Raw genomic sequence first — 8,594 nt, 5'->3', positions numbered from 1 at the left:
GGTTTTTCTACTCTGCCTAGGCCTGGCCTCTTTTCTGACTTCCCACCGCCTCCCACAGCTGAAAGGCCCTGTGGCCAGCCTGGGGTCCCTCAGGTTGTGCTCATTTGCTGTTGTTTCCCAAGGCACAGAGACAGCGCAGCATGGTTGTTGGCTCTGAAGTCAGTGGGCCTGGGGTTCAAATCTCTACTCCACCCCTTACTAATTTTGCGACCAGAGGCGCGTTGTGGGTTCACTTCTGGTGCCTCAGTGTCTCTGGCAGGAAAATGGATGTAAACACCGCTTACCTCACAGGACTATTATGAGAGCTCAAGAAAGAAGATATTTAAAGCACTAGTAGTGGGCCTGGCACTTAGTAAATTCTCAACAAATATAAGCGAGCTATTATTATCTGAGAAAAAATTCAGTCTCAACGCAGGTCTCCATCATCTTCTCGTGACTCCAGAGCCTAGAGCTCCGCGGCTGGCACGAGTGGGTGCTCATTTAGTGCTCGTTCAATGATTGAATGAGTGATAATATCCCTTAGGCAGAAACTTCTAGCTGCAGCAGAAATGACTTTGAGAAATAATGACCACAACCTTGGGTATGAGTATGGTCCAAGGTAATGGGACAAACGCTCTGGGAGCCTGGGGCTGCCCGCAGCTGCGCTTGTCCGGCGAGGTCAGGGCGTCCCCTGCTGGCCCCGCGGAGCGCTGCAGGCAGGGCTCCCGGGTGCTCCCGCCTCTCCGATGCCCGCCTGAGGGAGGGCATGATGGCCTACTTCCCCTATTTCTCTGTGAACAAAGGGAAGGCCAGTGCTAACCACTGACACTCGTGGGCTGCAGAAACTTCCCTAGGGCCCCCTGAAGGGGCCAGGACAGAGAAGCGATAGCTCTTAGAAGTTTGGAAGTGGAAGTAACTTTAGCAATCTACTCTAAGTCCTTAATATAATGGCGAAACATAAAAGAAATGCATCTATTTTGTGCCTACTATGAGCTCTTTACATACATTGTCTCACTGAAACCTGAAAACAATCCTTTGGGGCAGGTACTGTGCAGAGGAAAGTTCAGGTAAGTACCTAGCTCAAGGTCCCTCACAAAGTCAGGGACCAGCAGCAAACCCAGGCTCCCTGACTCCCTGTCCAGTGCTCTCATGCTGTCTCTCCAGGGCACTAGAGCTGGGACCTAAACCCAGAAGTTCATCCCTAGGGGTGGGGGGTGGCAGAAGTCCCTGGAGCCCTGTATCTCCCAAGAAGACACATGGTGAACACTTGTTAATCAAGTGACTGATAGAAAGAATAAAGGAATTGGTATCTTGGAGTGTCTGGGTGGATTCAGTTTAAGGAGTGTGTTGCCATGGCTACAGGGAGGTTATTCTCTCACTCTGGGCACCCAGACATCTAGGACACACCCTCAATTCCCTCTGGCCACCCCTCTGGCCTCCTCTAGGATGCCACCACCAGAGCTAACCCCTTCCCACAGAGTCAGGAGGTCTCCAGGCCTTAGGACCTCACTCCTGACACCCTGAACCCAGACCTGCCAATGCCATTCCCTGCTGTGTTTCCATGACACTCTCCCTCCTTCCTTCATTCTGAGCTGACCCTGAAGTCAGCACACTGGGCTACAGTGAGGCAGTTCAGAACCCGTGGTGCCCCTCAGAGTGAAACTGGAAACCAGCACAGTATCTGGCAAGGTGGGCACTAATCCATGCTTGTTGTCATCGTGACCTGCTTCTGTAGAACGAATCCACCTTCAAAAATACCAAAGGGAACAGCTGCCCTGGCCAGTTTGGCTCAGTGGCTAGAGCGTCGGCCTGCAGACTGAAGGGTCCCAGGTTTGATTCCTGCCAAGGGCACGTACCTCGGCTGCAGGTTCCATCCACGGCCCCAGTCGGGGCGTGTGCGGGAGGCGGTCAATCGACGTGTCTCTCACATCAATGTTTCTCTCTCTCTTTCTCTCTCCCTTCCACTCTCTCTGAAAAGCAGTGGAAAAATATCCTCCGGTGAGGATTAAAAAAATAAAGAAAAGGAAAGGGAACAGCCAACTCCAATCTAAGGGACTGGGGTGTAATAATGTACACTTTAGCTCACTTACCCCTCCCCAAGACACAGTGAGGTAGGCACTTGAATTATGTCCCCATTTTACACATGAGGGAATTGAAAGACAGAAGGATCTAAGTAAATTTGGAATAAAGAAATTAGCAGGTGTTCCAATGAAAAACCAGGCACTGTTTAGAGCACACCCTTCTGTGCCATCTGATTATAGCTTTTCATTTCCTTTGAGCTAGTTTGCAACCCTATAGATTGTAGAGAACTGATGGCAGTGCTAAGGATCAGTCTATGAATATGCAAATGATTCTGTTCAACCTTCCTCTCTAGTGAGAAATTCAATTTTGCTTCCATTTACAAATTCATTTCAATACTCCTGATCTATAAATGGTCTGTTCTTTCGATTCACCTTGAATGAGCTGTAACATCTCCCAGGTTCCCTCATTAATAATAAAATAAATAGATCTTAAATATGTGTATGAGGGTCATTTCACCTTTTGTAAAAGGGTGACCTTTTAATAGAGGTGATGTAATTCACTTCCAGTCACTTAGACAAGGAGAGGTAGAGCTGGGATTCAAACCCAGGGAGCCAGGCGGCATCTGTGTTTATAACCATCACTCTATAGTCCAGACACTGCAAAGCTTAAGTGCATTAGAGTAACCACAGCTGTAAATTAATCAACTCCCACCTAAATAAGACCTTTGAACCTAATTCAAACCCTAGCCCTAATTAAAACCTAATAAATTCAATTGTACTCTGAGGAAAGGACGCCTGTGACCACAGCGTTCTGAAGAGATGATCTTAGGTGGTACAAGCAGGACCCTTCTCCAGGCTCTTAGGCCCCAGGCCCCTGGGGAGTGCGGGCGTTCTCTCCCGGGCCTTCCTGCAGCAGCCCCGCACTTGGGGGGGCAGCTAAGGCTGGCCAAGCAGATGCAGGTGCTCTGTGCTGAGGGGCTCCCGGTTGCTGGGTGTTGCTCCCCGTGCTTCCTAGGCCTTCCTCGGTGCTCGCCGAAGGCCCCAGGAAGTGGGAGGGGATTTGGGACACATTTTCATTTCCCAGTTCTCTTAGGGTGAGTGAGGGAGAAGGGGCCAGAAGGCACTTAGCTCCTGCGACTTGGAGACTGTGACGCAGCTTCCTGCCTCACATACTCCGCTCCAAGGGCCCAAAGCCCCAACCTAGTTGCAACGTGGGGTTTTGTGTGCTTGACATTAAAATTTAACCATGTCTTACTGATAGACTCTCAGTTTCATTGTTCACTGAGCTGCCTTTATCCCTGACTGGTCATTAACAATCCATTTTTTTCCTCATTGGGGAATTTATTTTTGGATCTCTATTTTTAGAAATTGTTTTGCTTCATTATTGCTTTATTCATTTTTTTAAGTTTTTAAATCTAAAATTATAAATTTAACCACATTATTTTGTTCCATAGTACTCATTTTTATGATTCCTTTTATTTATAGCAAATGATACTGTTTTTTCATTTATGATGGTGATATTAAATAAAGGTTAGTGTAAAATGAGTGAACCTGTAGAAAAATGTTAACTAAAATACAGTAGCCAAAATAAAAAAGGTGGTATCCAAATGATGGAAAGTGGCTGGTCTATAAATAATAACTCTATTTATTACTGTTCATTGGGAATTCATATGTGCCAGCCCCAATGCTATGCCATCCACAGTAGCACTGTCCAGTAGACTCTGTGATGACGGGCATACTCTATCTCTGCACTATCCAGATATGTGATTATTGAATCTTTGAATTGTGGCTATTGGGACTAAAGAATTGAATTTTTTTCTTTTCTTTTAATTATATAAACTTAAGTATTCATACTTGCCATGTTAGACAGAGCAAGCCTAAGAGTCTCAATTATAGTGTTCTATAAAATCTTTATAACATTTATGAAGTATTATTGTCATTTTGCTGATAAAGAGATTTAAACCTTCTGAGGTTACTTGAGGTCATATAACTGATAAGTAGTAGAGGTGGGATCTGAACCCAGATCATTCGACTTTAGAACAAGTGCTCTTTTTGTTGTTGTTAATCCTCACCAGAGAATTTTTTTTTAGTTGATTTTAGAGAGTGGAAAGGAGGGAAGGGGAGAGAGAGATAGAGAAAGGAAGAGAGAGAGAGAAGAAGAGACACACACACACACACACACACATCAACTGGTTGCCTCCTGCATGCACCCAACTGGGACCGGGGATCGAGCCTGCAACCCAGGCATGTGCCCTTGACTGGGAATCAAACCCAAGATGCTTTGGTGAGTGGGCCAATGCTCTAACCACTGAGCCACACCAGCCAGGGCCAGAACAGCTGCTCTTAATCACTTCCCACAGAAAATTAGAGCCCAAAGAATACTCTGTCAGTAGTTGAATTGTACTGGGCCAGGGATGATGCTAAAACTGGCAGACTTGGATACTGCTATTACTAGAGTGGTTTATTCTGTCATAGACGGCCTTGAGATATCACCCAGGGGCCAGCATAACTGTTAATTCTGGAATGGAATTGAGGTGTGACTGAGACCATGGGAAGCACTGAGATGTGTCCAATTGAGAGTAATCCTGATGAAGCTCCAGATGAATCATGGCCTCCAGGCTCTGTTCTCTTATAGGGTAGGACCATTTCCTTTACTCTGGTGCCCCCAGCACCAACCCCATGGTTCCAAAGAATATCACTCAATAATCATAGAAGCTCAGAGCAAAATCATCATTTAGGCCAACCCTCAGATCACCTAAGCATTACAACTGGTTCCACTTAAATTCATAATGTTCTCTGACAATCTGATAACACATCTCGAAAATGTTTACTTTCGGATAATTTCATGCTTTATTTCAAATGTTCAGCACCCTCTGCCCACGTTTCATCCTAGGCTGATGATCTTTTGTAGCAGATCTATGCTGGCTTTTGGTTCTCCAGGATCTGAACCTATTTGTAATCCCCCATTGTGTGGTTCTTGGTGAAAGGCAAAGAAAATAAAAGGGTCAGAGGGTCAGAAGTCAGAGGGGTCACTTTCTCACCCGAGCTTAGGACTTAGACTCAAGCATATGACCTAGGGTTGGCCAATCTGGGACTCCCAATCTGGGAGTCCTGAACTAGAGAGTTCTGACTTCTGAACTAGAGAATCCAAGGCCCAGGGCGCTTTAGAGGTTATTCATAGTGGTGTCATCGAAGAGTGGTTCTGTGCGGGCAGCTTCATCAGAGGAGTTTTCACCAGGCTGTTCCAGTCTGTGCTAGTCCCGTGGCATATGAAGATGACTCTCCAATTTTTATTTATGATGTTTATCTCACCACTGAGCTCCAAAATTGTATATTCAGCTGCTTAATAGTTCCACTTAGACGTGTAACAGGCATCTCATATATTACTTGGCCAAAACAAAAACTTTTTGCTTTTTTACAAAACTTTTTACTTCCTGGCAGAGCCGAGTCTGAGTAGCGCCCCAGCCTCCTCCCTCCTCTCCACACCTTGCTCTCCCGGCCTGCCTTCCCTGCCACCTGCCTGTTCCCCAGAACTTCTTCCACTATGGCCACCCCGGTGAGTTCCCATTTGAACAAAGGCATCAAGGAGGTGTACATGTCCATGCCTCAGGATGACAGAGTCCAAGCTATGTACAGGAGGAGGACTTCAATGCGAGATCTGGACCCTGGACAGTGAGCCCAAGTGTACAGAACAGTTGCCCAAGTGGAATTTTGATGGCCTTAGTATTTTAGTCTGAAGGCTCCAACAGTGACATGTATCTTGTCCCTGCTGCCATGTTTTGGGAAGCTTTCTGCAAGGACACCAACAAGCTGGTGTTCTGTGAAGTCATCAAATACAGCCGAAAGCCTGCAGAGACCAATTTTAGGCACACCTGTAAACAGACAATGGACTTGGTGAGCAAAAAACACTCCTGGTTTGCAATGAAGCAGGGATATACTCTTATGGGCACAGATGAACACCCTTTTGGTTGGCTTTCCAGTGGCTTCCCTGGGCCCCGAGGTCTATACTATTGTGGTGTGGGAGCAGACAGAGCCTACGGCAGCTATATTGTGGAGGCAGGCCTGCTCATATGTTGGCATCAAAATCCCTAGGACAAATGCCAAGGTCATGCCCACCCAGTTCCAGGTGGCCTGTTTCATTTAGCACCGAGGATGTGAAGACTGGAGTGACAGCAACCTTTGACCCCAAGCCCATTTTGGGAACTAGAATAGTGTGGGCTGCCACACCAACTTCAGCACCAAGGCCATGGGAGAAGAGGCTGGTCTGAAGTACATTGAGGAGTCCATCCAGAGGTGAGCAAGTGGTACCAGTACCAATCTGAGCCTACAATCCCAAGGAGGGCAGTGACAATGCCCAGTGCCTAACTAGGTTCAAGGAAACCTCCAACATCAATGGCTTTTCTGCTAGCTTGGCCACCCGTAGCACTAACGCCCCCAGGCTGTTGGCCAGGAAAAGAAGGGTTACTTTGAAGGCAGGTGCCCCTCTACCAACGGTGGTCTCTACAGGGTGACAGAAGCCCTCATATGAATGTATCTTCTCAACGAAACTGGCAACGAGCCTTTCCAGTACAAAAACCAAGTGGACTAAACTTGCAGCCATTGAACTCCTTCTAATTCTTCAGCCACTCCCCCCTCGTCCCCCTTTCAATTGTCATAATAGCTGTAACTCAAAGGGTGGAATATCAAGGTCTTTTTTTATTTCTTGTGAAAAACAAAACAAAACAAAGCAAAACAAACATTTTTACTCCCTAAGTCTTTCCTATCTTAGCAAATGGCACCATCATCCACCCAGTTGCTCAAATAAAAAAAACCCTATGATACATCTGTGATTTCTCTTTTCCTCTTAACGCTCACATCCAATTCAATGTGAGTCCTGTTGACTCTACCTTCAAAGTACAGTGTCTTCACTTAACACTGTCTATAGGTTCTGCAACTTTAAGCAAAATGACCTATAATGAAAACAATTTTACCATAGGCTAATTTACATAAAGATGAGTTAAGTTCCTAGGGCATGTCATCAACATTATAATGAAACAATGTTTGAACAAAATGACATTATTTGAGGACCTGCTGTATACCCTAATCTGACTGCAAGTGTACGACCACCTGGACTTTTGCAATAACTTCTGTGGTTACCTTGCCCACCCCCCATAGACTGGGTATTAGTCTATGTCCCAATACCCAGAATTTGTGAATATGCTATCTTAACATGTTTAAAGGACTTTGCAGATGTGGTTAAGGATCTTGAGATAGGGAGGTTATTCTGGATTATCCAGGTGGGCCCAGTGGAACCATAAGGTCATTATAAGAGGGAGGCAGGAGGATCAGTCAGTAGTAGGAGATGTGATAACGGAACCAAGAGGTTGTAATGATGTGAGGAAGGGGCCACGAGTCAAGGAATACAGGTGACTTCTAGAAGGGCAAGGAAACAGATTTCCCCCCGAAGCTTCCAGATGGAACGCAGCAGCCCTGCAGACACATCGATTTTAGATGTCTGACCTCCAGATCTGTAAAAGAATAAATTCATGTTGTTTTAAGCCACTAAGTTTGTGGTGAAGGAAGCTAATACAATCCTCTACAGGGTCTCCCTGTTTCCTGCCTTGTCTCTCTCTACAGGGCATTTCCCACACCACAGCGAGGGAGGTCTTTTAAAAATGTAAATTAGATGGTCACTATCCTGTTTAAAGCTTAACAAGAAGCTTCTCTTTGTATCTGGAACAAAATCCCAAACTACCATGGGCATAGGCCCCACATGACTACCTCTCCAAGCTCTCCATACTCCTTCACTCCTGCATTCCCAGTTGTCTAAAACATTCTGTCCCCATTCAGCTCAAAGTTCTCAGAAAGATTTCCCGGACCCAACTTAAAGTAGTTCCCTTGTTACTCTCATCGGCATCGCCCTGTTTGCTTGTCTTCACAGCACTCATCATTATCGGAAGCTATGCGTGTTTTACTGTTTATTTCTTCACTACTCCTTTCATCCAAGTTCCAGGCAACTAGGAGCTTAGCTTGTCTTGTATTTGCTGGATCCCCAACTCCTACAACAGCGCCTGGCGCAGGCTCACGGGTTCTCAGTAAAAACCCATCGCACCACTGAGCTCCTGGCGCTGCAGGGGGCCGAGGGGTCCGGTTGGCTGCAGGCAAAGGGGGGCCTGGCACACAGGTCTCTTGACTGAATCCAGAGGTAAAACGAAGACCGGGTTCCAGTTCCTCTTGTTAGAGGCCACTCAGCCTGGTCAGAGAAGAGGGAGAGTTCAGAGGGCTGCCACGGCGATTCATACAAATGACGATAATGATAATGAAAATAATAACAGCTAACGCTTATCCGGTACTTCCTATGTGCCAGGCCCTGTTCTAGGTATTTAATATAAATTCATTTACTCTTCACAGCCAGTGAAGTGGACACTACTCTTATCCTTACTTTACGGATGAGGAAACCGAGGCATTATATTGTTAGGTAGCAACTATAGGTTTCTATCAAACCTCCGACTAGGACGAGAGGACGTCTGACGGGTGAAACCGTGGACGGCCCACAAACCGTTTGGCTCCTTCCTCCCCCGGTACTGGACCGGGCGCCCCGAGCGCAGGCGCGGG

General features: G+C 46.4%; 1 long non-coding RNA gene and 1 pseudogene across 2 annotated transcripts; one reads left to right on the top strand and one right to left on the bottom strand.

The window, feature by feature from the left end:
* The first annotated feature begins 5,544 nt into the window (after nt 1-5,544).
* LOC308550082 (glutamine synthetase pseudogene) lies at nt 5,545-6,588 on the top strand (annotated as a pseudogene). Its single transcript has one exon. The product of its transcript is annotated as a glutamine synthetase pseudogene (transcript).
* Nucleotides 6,589-6,676: 88 nt separating this feature from the next.
* LOC308557367 lies at nt 6,677-8,583 on the bottom strand. The gene is made up of 3 exons (XR_013998820.1): nt 8,484-8,583; nt 8,092-8,232; nt 6,677-7,507 (listed from the first exon to the last, which is right to left on the bottom strand). It is a non-coding gene; the product is annotated as an uncharacterized lncRNA (long non-coding RNA).
* Nucleotides 8,584-8,594: the final 11 nt, after the last annotated feature.

The sequence above is a fragment of the Miniopterus schreibersii genome (assembly GCF_964146895.1).
Source record: "Miniopterus schreibersii genome assembly, chromosome: 1".
In the NCBI taxonomy this organism is placed as follows: Eukaryota; Metazoa; Chordata; class Mammalia; order Chiroptera; family Miniopteridae; genus Miniopterus; species Miniopterus schreibersii.
The sequence above is the reverse complement of the archived record's forward strand: the minus strand, read 5'-3'. Positions and strand labels throughout refer to the sequence as shown.